General features: G+C 34.2%; 1 protein-coding gene and 1 pseudogene across 3 annotated transcripts in view; one reads left to right on the top strand and one right to left on the bottom strand.

Moving 5' to 3' along the window:
- The window catches only part of ERBB4 (erb-b2 receptor tyrosine kinase 4), a gene marked incomplete at both ends in the record, with an annotated part of 1,145,028 nt that overhangs the window by 16,592 nt on the left and 1,113,714 nt on the right, over positions 1–14,722 (top strand). The window lies entirely within an intron of this gene.
- On the bottom strand, positions 5,889–6,732 carry LOC308621629 (large ribosomal subunit protein uL13-like; annotated as a pseudogene). Its single transcript has one exon. The product of its transcript is annotated as a large ribosomal subunit protein uL13-like (transcript).

Below are 14,722 nucleotides of genomic sequence, written 5' to 3'. Positions count from 1 at the left end.
GATATTGACAATATAGATTCATTTGTTACCTATTTTAGGCCATTAACAATTATTTTATTTGATACACATAATAATTGTTAATAACCAGGTATATTTGTGAATGCGAAACTTGGAAACACGATCAAGTATATTAACAATATATGCTACTTTTCTATTGTCACATTATAATTTTAGTACATTTATAACACTTCAAATAGAGTAACCAGTTTAGTCACTTTATAAAATCGATAATATCAAGTGAACTATTGCAAACAAATAGTTGAAGTAGAGGTTAAATAGAGGGACTTAAGAATTAAATAACCCAGGTTTGCATACTAACCATGTGAAGATGGGTTAATTTCTTAATCTTTTTAAGCTTCAATTTTCTCATCTAAAAAGGGCATCTAATATTAAGATCAACCTCATATTTATGAGGATTAAATGAGGTAGTACATATAAAACAGTATCTATCACATAGATGCTCAGTAGTTAATTACATTATGTACACTATAGTATTAGTATGATAGCTAAGGCAGTTAAAAGCAAAAAAAGAAACATCATACAGTTATAGTTACAAAATGTTAAATATAAGCAGACCATGGACTTCCCCTTTCTCATAATTTGAACAGCAGTTCTATGTCCTATGTTTATAATCAGGTGATGCAGTATTGATTTGCAGAATCATTGTGTATATGGATAGGCATGAGTACTGTAAGTAGACTATTTGGGAAAGAATTTGGCTCCCTGTGAGGGGCAGTTTTCTGAAATAATTTTTCCTTTATATTCTTTTTTTTTTTTTTTACAGTTTTGGTATTAAAAAAAGCTTAAGGAGACAGTTTTGTTCCAAAGATTTATGTTTACCTGACAAACTCAAGTCCTCTGTCCTTTCATCCTTATTGTTTTTTAAAGCACCTTCAAGAGAAAATGGTTTTGAATCAAATTCATGAGATAACTTTTTATGTTACATTTTATAGGCATTTAAACTTTTCAAGATAGGGCACAACTAATGTAATGTTATGACTGAATGTTTTTTTGGAAAAATTTCTGCACGCTGGAGCAGAATCTTCACATCTATCTATGAATACTAAACAGATTTTTCCACATAGAAGACAGTCTGTAAATTGTTGTGATTATTAAATTATTTCCGTCATGGTTTTTATACATTTATTTTGATATTTAAGGAATCAAAGGCTATGCATATCATCATAAAGTTTTTAATTCACAGGGCTCTGCCAGTTGTGCTCACTCGCTGATTAACATTGGAACACTGCAAAACAGTATTACTAATGGAAAGGGCAGTTTTTGCTCCTCTAAAGTTGACTGCTTCCTTTCTGGCAACAACCCCAGCCTCCCTACTGCCAGTGAGTTAGATCAAGAAAATAGTTATTTCTCTTAGTTACCAGTCTGGAAACTTTCAAAGATGCTGTGAATTGCAGCATAAGAAATAAAAATATATATATTTTTATTTAGGCTATTGTCTTTAGACTGAGAGACAGATAGAAATTTGGTTCACAAGCTCTGTCTCATGCCATTATGTTGCTCAGCTGACAGGTGGTGCTTCAGAATAATATAGACAGTGGGGATGTGTGATTAAGTTCTATCAGACTTTCTGGGACACACTATGAGTTATACTCTTGCAATTAAGACCTTTTAATGTAGCAGTTAAATTACTAAAAATTCAGATGTGAAGATAGTAACACAAAATAATTGTCACATGCCAGAATCTTCTTAAATTTTATATGATTATTAGATGCAGGTGTTGAATTTGGGATTGAGATTTCATGTAGATACAACTGTAATTTTTTCTTAAATGCAGACTGAAACTGGAGTATGAAACTATAATCTAAGTCAATACCACTGATTTTCCTCCATAAGTTTTGTTATTATTTATCATTAATATGACATTCTCTTTAACCTATGGTTGATCACAAATTTAGAGAAAAAAAGTGTTATCTGCATATTTGAATCAAAGAAATTTTTAAAGGATATTTATCCAATTAAGATGCCCTGATATATTTTAAATGAAGATACCATGAGCAGATTAAACTTCATGAATATATTCTGTAAATGACAATTGTTGTTACTATGGTAACCTTTAACCAGGTATTTGGTGGTGTAATTTGGATTAGTCCTATTCAGTGGTGAGGTAATGGAAATGAGAGTAATTAACTTTCAAGGTCTGAGTTTAAAGAAAGACAATATGCTGAGTTTATGAGAGAAGCAGGGATATCGAACGGGTAAATGAAAATGCTAGAGACGAAATGACCACCACATAACATCAGCCAGTCTCTCCTTCCTTTATCTCACTCCATGCGGGCTTTTGTTTTAGACCCTGCTGTCCTCCACCCCTGAGTGGTTCTAACTGCATCCATGAATCAGGAACCAACTCGTTCTCTTACACAGCAGTCTTAATCTTTCACTGCCAGTCAATATCCTACTTAAAAACCAGTCTACAGAGCCTTTCCCATTAGAAAGGGCAGTCAGTTTCTATCAGTTTTATTACTAATTTTGCCTTTCTTATTTAAAATATATCATTATCATGTTTAAATACTATAGGATTTGTTAGGGTTCCATGTGTTTATGAATTAACCCCCTGCCCTGACCCCTATCACCAAATATAGAAGCAGTTTTCCTCTTTTCCACTTGTACATTAGGAAGAGTTTGCTATGATTCTAATTGTTTCACTCATTTCCTTCAGTGCTCATTTAATGTATAGTCTTTACCTGGGTGTAGCACTTTGGATTTTTAACTTTTATTTTGTTTTATTTGAAATCATTTTGTTCCTTTATTTAGCTTTTGCAAATATACTAAAATGGATTGTCTGTGGACATATCTGCCTGAAATGAATACAGCTTAACAGCAGAAAATTATTGATTTTTAAAATGAATTATTTTCCTCAGATTCAGTGAGGCCAGTTTCCAATAGCCACTTTGTTTACCCTTTATCATCTCATGCAGTAGCTTTAATATCACAAAAGCTACTGTCACCATCAATACATTCCTGAAAAAGAACATGATGTTTTGCAGTTTTTCCAAGAAGAGAGTTGGACAGTTGTATACATTGTTTGATTAAATTTTGGTATACCTATATGACATAAAACTCCTTGTAACTCATAGTTTAAATCATATTTCTTATGTTTCTAATAGTAATAAAATGTTAAAATATGAGTAGCATTTATTGTACTTTTAAAAATCATTCAGGGATGAATGATCTATACTACATTATATTGCTAAGGGAAGGATAGCAAGCTTCTCTGGATTTATTTGCACTTTGAGAAATAAAATTTAGGAAAACTGGTTTTATAGGTTTTTCATTCCTCTCCACTAGAAATCTTGATTAGGAGCATCAGTGCACATGATTTTGGGAACATGCAAGAAAGGCAGCAGTGGTAGTCCCAAATAACTATTTTCAGAGGAGGTCATAAACAGCTGTCCCTTTTGACTGTGATCCCTATTTGGAATAGTCTCAGTACTTGTGAAAGAAATCTTCTCTAGGATTAGGGCTTGACATGCAACTATTCGTGTCCTAAGACCTTATATTCCCCCCCACCCCCTCCCGTGATCACTGTTTCTCCAGCAGGAGTTAGAGGCTAGGCTAGCAGATATTACCTCAGCACAGTAGTTAATTCCTTTTTGCCAGTTCTCCCTCCTATTCCTATATAGTATTTCAACTATGAACTAATTCATGTAACAACTTGAGCTCTCTATTCACTCAACTTTTTAGAGATAATGAAATGTAAGTGAATTTCCAAAGTTGTCCTTCATGACAAGGATCAAAATGGTACCTACCGGAGACTTGTAGCGCCCCAAATATTTATTTTTACACAAATATTTTGATTCTCATTGGTTCCATGAATCACTGCAATTCTCTTAATGCATTGTGTTACGCTCTGTAGTTTTTACAAGTATGAAAATGTTGAAGTATATTTATTAGCCCTGATGCTATTAAACGTTCAGTTATTTCCCAGGACTCTTAGGTGGGTTTTGGGAAATTCTGAGATGAAATTATGTAATGTGTAAGTGAGAAGTAACATTTAGTTTTAAATGTAATTTGCAGTGAGGGCATTATTCAGGAAGAACTAATTGCTGTCATATCTGTAGTTGAGATCAGAGATAATGACTAGAATTCTGTTTTCTAAGATTATTTTTGTAGACATAGACACTGTCTCTCAGACTGCAAACTGAGTTGTGCTTATCTAGAAAGTCAATTCCTTATCAATGTATTAGTGCCTTAGCCTGGTTTATGACCAAAGTAGGTCTGATGTTGTCATATTATGCATAATAACTGTGCATTAAATATGTATAATGTATGTATCTCATAGCTGAGAACAATGAAACTACATAGGTAATCCCAATTTGTGATACACTTTGAAGTTTTCTAAGTTTTGTCCTTATTGGAATAATATATTTTTACAGGTTGAAAATCCAGACAGCTTCACACTATAGGATTGTGTTATGTTTTCTTCCATACAGTGTGCAGCGTTTTAATTCTTATAATAACAGGGCTGCTCAGTTTGCCAGCAGGAGGCCCCTCAAAGCAAGATGATGTCTCTCGGTTGGCAGATTTCTGTATAAATAAATAACACTCTGCACATTCCTCTCAAATACCCGAGTAAGTGAGATAATGCTATATAACTTTTTTTAATTAAAAAAATAGCTGTATTATGTCAGTGACCTGTAATAAATAGCACTGCAAGGAGAAATGACAGCTTCATTCACTTTGCATCCATGCAGAAATAACTGAGCTCTATTTCCATGGCTGGAGAGAGAAGAAAAGCGAATGGAAGGACAGAACCGACCTTGGATTGTAGTCACTCTCATGCTAATAAGAGGAAGTTTACACTGACTGTATTTACTATGTTGAATTTACCACTCAACACACTGCAGGTAAACACCTTGTACTCTAAACATTCAGATAGTCGTTGATAATAATGGTGTAGTGGATACATCATAAAGAGTGTGTTGCCATCTCCCTGAATTCTACATATTTTTCTGTTAAGTTTTCATCAATTCGCAAAATATTATACTGAAAAAAATTTATTAATTGAACATAATGATGCATTGAGAACAAATACAGTTTTTGGACCAGAATGGCAATATGTGTTTAAGCTTTTCTAATTCAAAACCTGAGAATATCATTTTCTTCACATTGTACTCTACTCTTTCTTAAAAAAAAAAAAAAAAAAAAGGTGAACATTGAAATGTTTAATAAAGAAAAATATAAATCATATGTTATAGAACAAACTAAAACTAAGAGCTTTAAATTCATTCTCAATTTAAAAAATGTAAATGATTTGGTAATTTAGATTTTTAACTGTGATTCCCAGTTATTCTAAGATTTTCAACAGATGTTACACAAAGAATATAGAAAAATTTGTGATTGTGGGCCTGAAATTAAAGCCTCTGCTTAGACTTATGTCACATTGAAATTTATGGAAATCATGCAAACATACTTCAATGGGATTCAGTCAGTTGTACTTATTTGTACATTCTGCCTAGCCATTCATTTGTCCAACACCTAACAGACATTACACAGCAGTGGGAACAGACAGCCCGATGTACAAAGACCAAGGATATTTGGCCCTGGCTCCACAATTGGTTTATTTCAATCAGTAAGAAAGTCAGGGCTGTAGGATTTAATATACTTGCCATCCACAAAAGAACATCAGTAACAACAACACTTCAGATACTCAGAAGCTCTGGGTGATTTTATAAACAAACACATGTAAATTCATCACACTCTACTGAGGTTGCAGATTACCATGTTAAATGCATTTTAATGTTTGCTCTGTTTCTAGTATATATGAGATTTGGAATTGTTGGCTGGAGGTAGAATTCTTAAAATGATAATTTTTTCCAGGTATTTTATTTTACAGAAAATAAATTTAAGACACAGAGACAGAAGTGATTTGCCTTAGTCACACATATATTCAAAAGCATTTATTTTCTTTTCCTTTGTATAGGCTAAAATTTTCTTCTGAAGTTGCAGTTATTTCTTTTTTATCATTTTATATTTTCCAGTATATAAATAAATGAATGTTTACTAAATATATCTTGAAATAAAATATTATATACTCGTTTAAAAAATATTTCCACAGTTTTTGTCCCCTATACTGGAAGGTTTTTTTTTTTTTTTTAAAGAATAAACAGTTTTATTGCACTCAGACTAGGAATCCATGGGTCTTGAGGACCTCTGTGAATTTGTCAGTTTTCTTCTCTATGTTCTTTTTGGCCTGCTTCCGTAACCTCAGGAGCTGCTTCTTTTTCTGGTAGTGAATCTTGGACTTCTTTCTCTTCTCCTCCAGGGTAGCTGTTACTGCCTGGTACTTCCAGCCAACCTCACGAGGCAGCCGCCCTAGGTAGGCAAACTTCCACACAGGCTTCAGATGCACAACCTTGAGGGCGGCAGGAACCACCATCCACTGTTTCTTGTCATAGGGTGGTGGGATCATATCAAACACCTTGAGGAAGTCCCGAGCGGCCTGGCCTCGCTTGGTCCTATGGGGAAACATGCCTTGCCCTGTCCACCAGAAGATGCGGCTGGGGGCTCGGAAGTGGTAGGGGCCGCATCCGCTTGCAGAGGAAGGCCAGGTACTTCAACTTGCTTCTGTAGAAATTGCCAGAAATGCTGATGCCCTCACAGCTGCACAACCACCACCTTTCTGCCCAGAAGCACCTGCTTGGCCATGGTGGCTGCCAGGCAGCCCAGGAGATGGCCTTGGCCATTGAGCACCAGGACCTGACCCTCCACCATCTTCAGCAGCAGCCTGGGAAAGTTATATGGGAAACTGTTGATCTTCCAATATTCATGAAATATTTACAGTAACACATTTAGGTGACTCAACTTTTGTTGTTGCTTTTTTCCTATTTTTTTATGCCTCAGGTTACTTCTAAATGCAGCAGTGATTTTTAACACATATTACTAGATTTGGTGTAGGTATATAATGTTTCATGGGTGTGTATGAAAACTAATGCAGTTGAGTAATGATGAAAATTATGTAAACAAGCGTAGTATTTAAACAATAAAGTGAAAATTTAATAAATGTAGATATCATTGCTTTTGAGCACCTGTCTAACTTTCTTTGTAGCAAATGTAGTCATTAAAATTCTGTTTTAAGAGGGAGGAGACAGTACCATTAGACAACATTAAAAATTGGACATTTTATTTAAGGAAATGTGTTGTCAGTAATTAGGAGGTTTTATCACAGTGCAGCAAAGCATGTTTTAACAGTTTTAGTGCATTAAGTCTACACAGTTGCTGTTGACTGTGAACAATCATGAATTTAAATAAAGGGAGAAGTTAGTTGGAATAAAATGTTCTGTTGTCTTATATCTGTAGAAGTGATTATTATTATTTTTGTTTGTTTTACTATAAAGTTTAATTGTCTTGGTGCTTTCTGAGACCATTTTCAATTAAGAATGGGTAACCAGTAAGGTAACATGGAGAATGGTCTCGTTCTAGAGGAAAATAACTAAAACATGAGCTTTAGGTCAACAAACCTGAGTTCAAGTTCCAGGTTTGGGACTTGCTAGCTGTGAGATCAGTGGGAACAAGCTATAAAGCACAGGAAGCTCAGCTCGGTGTTCTGTGATGACCTAGATGGGTGGGATGGGGTGTGGGGTGGGAGGGAGGTACAAGAGGGAGGGGATATAGGTATTCATATAGCTGATTCGCTTCATTGCACAACAGAAACTAACACAACATTGTAAAGCAATCGTACTCCAATAAAAATTTTTTTAAAAAGTATCCACATCTTGGGCTTCCCTGGTGGCGTAGTGGTTGAGAGTCCGCCTGCCAATGCAGGGGATACGGGTTCGTGCCCTAGTCCGGGAAGATCCCACATGCCGCGGAGCGGCTGGACCCGTGAGCCATGGCCGCTGAGCCTGCGCGTCCGGAGCCTGTACTCCGCAACGTGAGAGGCCACAACGGTGAGAGGCCCGTGTACCGCAAAAAAAAAAAAAAAAAAAAAAAAAAGTATCCACATCTTTAAAATGGGAAAAAATACTTAAAATATTTCTTCCCAAGGGTGTTTCAATGATTATGTAGGAAAACATGTATAAAGCAGTTAGTGTGACATTTGCTCATGGTAAGTACTTGAGAAACATTATTGTATTTTTTATATAAAAATCTTTTTAGGTGATAATTTTTAATGCTCTTTTAAAAATTATCACACTGATTTATATAAGAAGCTTTATCTTTTTTTTGACAGAGAAGGCTACTTTATTTAAGATTTTTTAATATTTATTTTATTTATTATTATTTATTTTTGGCTGCATTGGGTCTTCTTTGCCAGGAGTGGGCCTTCTCTAGTTGCAGCGAGCGGGGGCCTCTCTTCGTTGCGGTTCGCGGGCTTTTCACTGCAGTGGCTTCTCCTACTGCAGAGCACAGGCTCTAAGCGCGTGGGCTTCACTGGCTGTGGCACATGGGCTCAGTAGTTGTGGCTCACGGGCTTAGTCGCTCCACGGCATGTGGGATCTTCTGGGACCAGGGCTCCAACCCAAGAAGCTTTATCTTTAATATTCCATTTCGGAGTGCTGAATCTACAAAACAAATTTATTTAATTTTATTCAATGCACATTTATTGAGTGGTTAATTCTGTCCCAGGAATTATATCAGGAATATGTCAAAGAATCTAGTGAAGAAATCAGATGCAAAAATAGCTGCCTTCAGTATTTTATGATAAATGGTAAGCAAAAGGTGCTCTGAAATGAAAAAGAAGCATGTTTAGCCCAACCTGGAAGTCGGAAAGATTTTTTTTGGGGGGAGATGTTTTCTGAAATGAGTCATGAAGATGAACAAGAATGAGTCAAATGAAGAATGGTGAAGAGGATGTTCCAGACAGAGGAACGTGTAATAATAGATTTAAAGAAGCTGGAAATTACCATGGAAAGTACAGTGAACAATTAATTCAGTGTGATTAAAGCATAAACATGTTCAGGGGTGGGCAAAGGTTGAGACTGAAAATGTAGAGACGCATTTCACAAGGAACTTTTTATATCCAACTAGGGGCTTGCTTATTCTATTTCTCCCTTTCTTAAAATAATTGGTAGGGTTTATATGCTGATTTGATTTACAGAATTTATCATTTAATAAAGAATGTATGTGTGTGTATGTGTGTGTGTGATAATCAGGGTACATGATCCACTATTCAAATAAACTAGTATTTGGTAACCCTGATATTTAAGACATAGTGGAATATGTAGAATGAAATATTAAAGTACCAAGTAAAAGATTTTCTAGACTTGAACATTTTGGAGAGAGAATCAAATTTAGGCTATACTCCTTGGAACATTATTGGGCTTTGGTTATAGGAAGGAGGGAAATGAGGAGGACCTACAGATTAAAGAAAACAGATTAAAATGATATTCATTGGCTTCTACCATGTATCAGGCTCTGTGCTGGGTATTTCTACAGAAATTATCCTTATATATCTGACAATAGAGACCTTTAAAAATACATCATATTTGTATTGTTACATATATCCTATATATACATCTATATCTGTCAGAAAGAAAGCTGATATTCAGAGAGGTTAAGTAGTTGCATAATTGTAAGAGTTCATAAGAAAGATATGAGTGGGGATTTAAGTCAAATTTCCCCTGACACCAAAGACATGGGGATAGGAATGACTAGTGGGTATTTCAAGTAAAATTTGGTTGAGTTGTCCCCCGTCCCTGGGGGAAAAATCATAATTAGTGTAAACTAGTTATCACCATTTCATTTCCCATCCCATTCAACTATGAAAATGGGATAGAATTCTGGTCACTGAAAAGGGAAGTCTGACAGGCTTTAAGGAAAAGATTCATCAATGGAAAGAGAGACACAGGGGAAACACTCCCTTTTTTTTGGCTAGATGTCATCATATTGGCATGTGACACCTGGAATTGTGGCAGTTCATCCTGTGATTCCAGGTGAAGTCATCAATGAGTCCAAAGGCAAAGTAAAAGACAGGAAACACTTGGATTCTCAATGACAAATGTCAAGTCCCTGAACCAACCCTGGAATATCTCTATCTCTGGACCTCCTATATGTAAGAAATTAAATCTCATATTTTTAAGTCATTTACAGCTAAACTATTTTAACTGATAGAAACCCTAAATGTTCAAATGCAACGCCCTGACTTACTTGGTCAACTATAAAGGTGGCAGATTCATTCAAATGTCTTCCTCCTTACTTTAAGTTGACTCCCTGTATGGCCATTAGGAAGAAATAGGTAAGTCTAAAGGAAACATTAGGGATCTGTTAGTGTTAGAGAATCCATGTCTGAAAGAGTTGTGACAATGGAGACTGAATATAGACTGTAGTCTCCTGCTAGTTAAGGAGTTTCATAGCCTGGTAACATTCCATTCCTACCATGCTATAATGTTGCATTAAAATTTGTTTCTCCTGTAACTTTTAAATGTCTTAACAAATAGTACCATTGATTATGAAAAACCCTTTAACCAAATCCTGTTTACAACTTAGAACCATTGAGATGTGAGGTGATAAGGTCACTAAGATCTTAATCTGTAAAATGACCTACGTTTAAAGACTTTTCTCCTTTCTTCTGTACCTGGCCAAACCAGTTTATTACTTCTGTAGTTTATATAAACATGTTGACTTCTGTACACTTCAGTTTTATTTATATTACACAATAGTCATATTGGAAATTAACCAAATTTATTATTGAATTAATCTATTAAATGGTAGAAGTTATAAAATCATCTTACCTATAGCTAAATGATAATACTTTTGTGTCATGTCTAGTAGTTGTTATGTAAGTAACTGTATATGTAAATAAATACATTGAGAGTAAAGTGAACTGAGATAGTTATGGCATGTCTCTTCAGATTTAAAATGTTTCTCATTATAGAAATGTTAAAAGTTTATTTAATGTTACTTTTAAAAAAATTTTGTTGGAGTATAGTTGATTTACAATGTTGTTAGTTTCAGGTGTACAGCAAAGTGAATCAGTTATACATATACATATATTCAGTCCTTTTTAGATTCTTTTCCCATATAGGCCATTACAGAGTAGAGTTCCCTGTGGTATACAGTAGGTCCTTATTAGTTATCTATTTTATAATTAGTAGTGTATATATGTCACTCTCAATCTCCCAATTTATCCCTCCCTCCCTTACCCCCTGGTAACCATAAGTTTGTTTTCTATATCTGTAACTCTATTTCTGTTTTCTAGATAAGTTCATTTGTACCCTTTTTTTTTAGATTCCACATATAATAATGTTAACATTTTAAAGGTTTTTGTAACCACATGCTACATGATAATATTTGGTAACAAATTCTTGGGATATTTCATTATTAACTAGTTGTTAATTAAGCACTGAAAGTAGTCTAAAGATCCCAAATTTAGTAAACTACTTAATTAGGAACAGATGATCTCTATTGAAAATGAAAGTCATATGCATATGTCAACAACTTCTACCTCACCTAATAATCAATTTGTAGTATGAGTAACAACAATTTTTCACTATTTTTGGAACATATACTATATACCAGGCTCTGTGATAGATGCTTTGCATAAAATATTTCTGAATCTGAAAAACATCCTGCATAGTAGGATTTTTTATCCACATGCTGCCAATGAATAAATGAGGATGTTTAGAGGACAGTAATTTACCTAACCTTACATAATTAGTCAATAGTCAATGCAGTATTTAAATTCATATTTGTCTGACTTTAAAGCTACACATATTTCTTCCCATTGTGATACTCCATATTAGGAATATGGAACATAAGCTTATTTGAGGTAAATTATTTACAAATAATTCTAATAGTGTTGATTCATGATAATGGATCACTGAATGCTATGCAATTATTTTTATAAAACAAATTTAAGAAACATGTTAAGATTATTAGTCTTTTACGATGCCAGACTGAGGAATATATTTGAATGTTGACCAATAATAACATCAACAGAATTTGACCCCATTACTATTAGTAAAGACCTTAGTATTATTTATGTAAGAAAGCAATTTTATGAAAAGCACATGGCAAATTATATGTCACAATAAAAAAGAAATTGTAACAACACAGTATGAAACGGTAAACTTCCTAGTTTCACTTATTTCTAAATATTTTCACTCTGAGATTTTAAAAAATTTGCAGTTATTTGCTTTGGACTCATTATGCTTGGAGAATGGGGCTTTTAGATAATTACTTATTTATCATCATTTCCAAAGAGATTAGCAAAATACTATGAGGGGAGTTTTATGTAGGCTCCTTCCAGCTTCTACTTTTAGGGAAATATTCTAGAAAGAGAAACTTTAGGAAGAAGGAACTAGAATTTCAGCATATATGGAAAGGAATAACAAGAAATGATGCAAGACCTAAGGATATTAGAAAATAAATAATTGTCACATTAATTCAAAGACAAAAGTTTTTTCAGAGGTTTTTGGCAGGCTTGAAAGTGAAGAAGCAGTTGATTGTTGGAATTGGCAGATGACAAAAAAGAAGAAACTTGGAGATTCAATGAAAGCAATACTGTTACAGAAATATACTCATTTTTTTTTGCTTTATAACAAATTTAATCAGTTATACATATACATATGTTCCCATATCCCCTCCTTTTTGCATCTCCCTCCCACCCTCCCTATCCCACCCCTCCAGGCAGTCACAAAGCACCGAGCTGATCTCCCTGTGCTATGCGGCTGCTTCCCACTAGCTATCTACCTTACGTTTGGTATATACTCATTTTTTTAAAGCTCAAGAAAGTGCTTGAGGGAAGACAGCATAATTTCCAATGTGAATTTTAAGAGCCATTTTAGAAAGTCTACCAAAGAAAATGTTCAAGAATGCTGAAATTAGGGTCATTACCCACTGTGATAACCATATATATATATTCTGAAAATGTATATTTATCAATAGATACTCCTAGACTCCACATATTATTTAGAACATTAAATTTATGGTGGTCTTGGGTTCTCTAGTAGTATTCCAGCTGTCTGTGTTAATGATATGATCCTTTGATTAAGTATATGAAGAACCTTATGCCTTTGATATAAGCATTTAGCTACTTTTTATTTTTCCCACCTTTATTGAGATATAATTGACATATAATGTATAATTTTAAGGTGTACAACATGATGACTTGATACACATATATATTGTGACATTAGCTCCTTTTTAGAGAGCTTTGAATTTGACAAAGATATAAGAAATTTAAAATTTTTATCTGTAGAATAAATGACTCATAAAATGTGACTACCAAATTATGACACAGTCCATAAGTCCATAAGTAAATTATGTTTAATAGTTTGTCCTTATACATTAACTGGTCAGTTTGATGACATTAAAGTTAACCAAACTTGATTTCTATTTAATAATATATGTTTGCTCTAAGATTTGATTTTACCCTGCTTACATGCTAATAAGTAGCCTGCTACTGTGTCATAGATGGTGTCAGAAGAAATGAGACTCTTGGGTCAGAAACAAAGGACTTCATTACTTGTGTCACATTATTATTATTATTCTCTCTCCTCTATAGGCTTTTTCAGTATACTTTTCTGTATTATTTTTAATGCTTACTTTGGAGATTAAGCTATACATCTTCAGGTAATTCCAATGCATATTATCTGTAAATTTACTTTAAGGAATACTAACCTAGAGGGCTGAAATTGTTTCTATTAGTTATTCCTTTGAGGTAAGAAGTTAACCCTAGGAGAAGTGCCTAGTAAAACATAGCTTTGATTTTTGGAAGTAGTGATGCTTATCTAAAAGTAAGACTCAATAACCTTCTATCAGTTATATGTACCATTTTCCAATCTCCGAGGACCTTGTATATATGGAAGTTTGATGGGACTAGAATTTGGGGCTGTTGCAGTAGTAGTGTCACAGTCAGAGAGGAGCATGAAAAGTAGTGAATACTTGAAAAAAGAGTATAAAAAATGGATTAGGAGAGTATCTCCATATGGTCCAATGCCAACCATGGCCAATATACATATATATAGGCCAGTTTCGGAACTAATATTTATTAGATGGGACATTTCAAGGAGCCAACATACACATAGATACTTAACAACTAGTTTTGTTTTCCAGAAGCAGTAAATTTTCCTCTCAGTCTTTCCCCTTACACTTGCTTCATGCATCAGCATTCTTTTCTCTTCATGCCTGAGATCCCCCAGGACATAACTTTGTCCACAATTGGTAAAAATCAAGGCCTTCAAAAATTCAAAAATACCGCGTTAAGCATCACAAAGCAAGCTACTTTTTGGCTGTTTCTCTAAAGGTCACATAATGCTTTGTGTTTTCTACAACATGATACGGCATGACAGAACAAAGTAGGTATCTTTTGTACTTGTCAGCATTGTTATATCAACTTCAAATGATGAAATGCTTCTGAGTATGCTGTTGCTTTTTTCCTTTGGGGGCTTACACTGTTTTCTTTAAAGTATTATGTGCATCAAATAAATGATTCATTTATTATCCGTGACACCTGAAGTTTGCTATAAAAAGTATCTAGACATCATTTCAAAACTGCATTTGGATGCTATTTGCTTTTGAAGTGATAAACTGCAGTTCATTTGGACTTCGTCTTCAAGTTACCATTTTTACTTAACATCTGTGTTTTTCAGTAGGAGAAGAGGTCATACTCTCACTGGATGTTATCAGGGCAAAGTTTAGACTGTCAGGAAATAAATTTTAATGTTTAATATGTTTAATTGAATGGTTTTTATTAAAAACGAGTCAAAATCATATTTTGATTGGGTAATACAAGATGACATAACTTGTATTAGTTAGGGTAATA

This window comes from Mesoplodon bidens (genome assembly GCF_964165515.1).
Source record: "Mesoplodon bidens genome assembly, chromosome: 8".
NCBI classification, from domain to species: Eukaryota; Metazoa; Chordata; class Mammalia; order Artiodactyla; family Ziphiidae; genus Mesoplodon; species Mesoplodon bidens.
This window is presented reverse-complemented; position numbering and strand designations above follow the sequence as displayed.